The sequence below is a fragment of the Desmodus rotundus genome, chromosome 6 (genome assembly GCF_022682495.2).
Source record: "Desmodus rotundus isolate HL8 chromosome 6, HLdesRot8A.1, whole genome shotgun sequence".
NCBI classification, from domain to species: Eukaryota; Metazoa; Chordata; class Mammalia; order Chiroptera; family Phyllostomidae; genus Desmodus; species Desmodus rotundus.
The window spans coordinates 118977510-118981637 of NC_071392.1; positions in this window are offsets into that span (position 1 = coordinate 118977510).

The window sequence follows — 4128 nt, forward strand, 5'->3', positions numbered from 1 at the left end:
GACTGTTTATTTCTTGTTACAGATGCATCTCTGTTGGGTAAAGAAGATGTTCAGGTTATTCTCAGTTGGCTTATCCACCCAGCTGTAGATTTGGGAGGCTGGCCTGAATAGATTGAATCCATGGGTTCCCTTGTCCTCTGGCTATGCATTGGGGTTAGTTAATAGAGAACTAGTCAGGAGATCGGAGGGATAGATAAGAGTGAGGTTGGATTACTGATTCCTCTAGCTCCACCCCATGCTTGCTGTCCTGACTTAAGGCCACAACTTCTGCACTGTTACTTCTCCTACAACTCTTTCCCTCTGACTTCCAGTTGCCACCCCCCTCCCTCATCCCTTCTGGCCTACATGTAGCGATGGTGGTACTGCACTGTCCTCCAAGTTACCCAATTTGAGTGTACCATCTGTTTCTTTCTGGGTCCCTGATCAGGGCCTGATATCATTAAGCATTCAAATCCCAACTTCCTTGCCCCAGTCTCATCCTCACCAAAATTATCATGTTTATAAACTGGCTTCACATGTGAATTATTCTAATATAAGGAGAGAATGTACTGGTCATGTTGACACAAGCATTCTGTTCCGTCTGGCGTTTATACTTCTTGTTAATTTAAAAACTGGCATCTGATTTTATACCTTTTTATTAAACTAGCTTTGTTAGTGCAATTCAGCCTGCCTGGAATTAATGAATCTGAGGCGCTGCCAAAACCAAAGGTCGGCTCCATCCACCCAGATGATATTACCCCTCTGGTGACCATACAATTCCACTCCCACCACCAAGCTACTTAGCACTTATGGTTCCTCAAACATGCCATGTTTCAAACCTCTGGGATTTTATCCAGGCCATTTTCTCTTTCTCTGAAATTCACCCTTTCATCTCCTGGGTCACTCCTACACATCCTCCCAAGCACTGTTCTGGCATCACTTCCTCTGTGGAGTATTCTTAATCTTTTCTAGAAACAATCTGTTTAGTAGCTATTTACTAAGTGCTTTTGTACCAGGAACTCTGAGATATCCTGGGGACATAGGAGTGACTCAGATAGTTCATACTTTGCAGTTTCATAAATGAGATGAAATGTAAAAAAAAACAAAAAACAAAAACAAAAACAAATCTATCTAGCCCTAACCAGCATGGCTCAATTGGTTAACATCATCCCAAAAAGCAAAAGGTAACCAGTTCAATTCCTGATCAGGGCACATACCTCGGTTGTGGGCCTGGTCCCTGGTTGGGGCACGTGCAAGAGGCAACTGATCGATGTTTCTCTCATACATCAACGTTTCTCTCCCTCTCTTTCCCCTCTCTTCCCTCTCTTAGAAAATAAATAAATAAAATCTTTAAAAAAACCCTATCTAAATGACAAGTTAAGCTATCTGACAGTGACATGCATTGAATGTTATGAAGACTCGAGGGTGGGGGCAATGGTGGGCAGGTGTCAGGGGAAAAGGCAACATGTAAGAGATGATATTTGACTTTGTTCATGAGTGAATGGAACAGGCAAAGATCATAAGGAATACAAGGCCTTCTGGGATTTCAGAGCAAAGAGTGTCTGTCAAGCTTGTAACTGCCTTCTGAGTGGCTGCTTAAGTATAGATGCCACATCCAAGATATCAGCTGTCCCGCTCTGATCTCAGCTGATTAGAGAAGTACTGGGTACCAGATCAAAGGGCAACTGTTATTGGTAGACCATCTGTCCAGAGCATCACCTAGTCTTTCCAATTGGCTGAGGTGGTGGCAGGGAAAGGTCCTGACATTGAGTGTATAGAAATCTAGAAATCTCAATAGATAGGACCCAAGAGTGAAAATCTAGCAAGATAATTGGATAGAGAAAAAGCCCTTTCCCCCTTCCAGTACCAAATTGGAGGTTCTACCAGCAGAAGGCAGACTCACACATAGAAATCAAAATGGCACAGGGGGAGGTGCTGAACCAAAGAGGCCTGGCAGTCTAGCCTGGGGAAAGAAGCAATTGGTTGGGAGGTGGACCCACCTGAAGTGCACAAAAGTTTGATAAAGTTGATTGGTCATTTTTAGAAAGCACCTGGTCCATCCCACACCCAAGCTAATACAATCCCAGAGGAACAAAGAAACACTCTGGCTCATGACCTGCACTGGCACAGGACTCTGGCTCATGCTGTCCACGGGCCATGTGGACTCAGCAGTCACATGACCCATAGACTCCAGGAGGGAGCCTATTACTCTCTCTTGCCCACCTGGTGATGCCCTCACTGGTGCATTCATGTGTTTTCCCAGGATTATACAATCTTGCAGCCCTAGCAGCCACATGGCCCATGGTCATGTAGGCTCCACACACAGGCTCTAGGAGGGAGCCAGAAATGAAGAGCAGCCAGGAATAAGCTAAGCCACCTGGATAGGGACTATGACCACTTAGCAGCTGCCTGAGGACTCCAAAGAACTGTATTTTAACTGGAGCAGAAACTCTGAACACTGGCTTTTGTCTTGGTCTTGTTGAGGAGGTGGGCTTTGAGACAGGAGTCTGCCATTTTCCCAGATTGCACAGCACCCAAATAAAACCTCTCTCTTTTTGCAGCAGCATCTGCCTCATGAGTTTGACTTTGGTGGCAACAGGCAGATGACCCTCCATTTTTGTTTGGTTACACAACCACTCTATAGGCTGACCAGAGACATAGGAGAGGCATGAAAGCAGCCCTGTTATATAAATGAGCCAAAGATGGCCTCTGTGTATTGGCCCTCAGGTTGTTTATGTCTTCATAGCAGGCTGAGACTCCTTTGCTCAAAAGCCCACAGGCACTAAACTGAATTTTGCATATCCAAAAAAGCAGATTTTTAGCCATTTAAGGCTCTCCTGTGTTGCATACCCTGTGAAACTACAACCAGTATCTGCTGACCATTGATAGGACAGAGCCTTATGGTTATAAGACCCCAAGCTGTTCCTGCCCCTCACAGCTGTCTGATCCAGAGATTCCCACCATGCTACTGAGTGACCTCACGCAGACAAATAAGTCTCATCATCAATCCTCTGTCCCCAAGACTTCCCTTACCCTCCTCTCTTTCTAAATGGTGGTCCCTGTGCCGTAAGCCTTTGGACAATCTCATGCTATGAGGACATTCTGCTCTCATGCATCTGTGTCCCAGAGCTGCCCAGTGAAGCTTTATGTATGTTACTGCCTCTTGTGGTCATATCCTTATCCTCAATCAGCCCCAAATTCCTCAAACCCCTTACAAGCCCACACTGGATGCTGACTGGCTGAACCCATCAGAGCCCTTCTTTGGGGGAATTTTAATCTGAGGGGAAGAAGTAATGAGCAATTGGCAGCAGGGAGCAGAAGCAGAAAGGCATTCAGACAAAAGGAGGTAGGAAGCAGGGGCCAAGAGGCTGCAGGAAATAATGAAGCAGAGGGAAGGGGCATAGCACTTAGTATCAGCAAAGGACAAAGCACAGATAAACTGGCCTGGAGTGGCAATAATGGTGAAACACCCAGGTTGAAAGCTATCAGTATGTACAACCAGGGAGGGAAAAACAAAATAGTATAGGAGTACACAAATGGCATTCCAGTTCCTGAACCAATTCTGATCTCCACAAAGCCAGACATTGTCCCAGTTCCAGTTCTGCCCTGAAGACATGCCACTCTATGTAAATTCCATTCTGAGAGACAATAACACCTTTCCCAAGGCAACCCTAGTATGTCTTTATTCTTCATATCCAAAATAGCCAGCTCCCACATAGACTATCAGAAGAACATGGACAAGATCTGGAGTGGGGAATTGTATGGTATTTTGGGGGAATCCCAAGAAATTTGATATTTCTAGATAAGACAGTGCAAGATAGAGAATTAATGGAAATGAGATTGGAGAGGTGAGAGAGTTCAGGTCATGTAGTCCTTGTGTGTGCTCTGCTGAGAGTCCTTGTCATCTTTCTGCAAGGAGCCAGTGGACTTTTAAAGGCAGTAGAATCCTTTCATCATGTCACTCTGGCAACAGTGTAGGAGGAGCTTGAGATAGGCAAGTCTGGAGGCAACTAGCAATCTGGACAGGAATTGATGAGAGAATGCATAGCAGAAATGGAGAGAAGGTGACATAGTCAATAAATACTCAAAAGATTAAACCAACAAGAGTTGGTGGCCTAATAGAGTGAAAGAAAGATAACTGTGATGGAT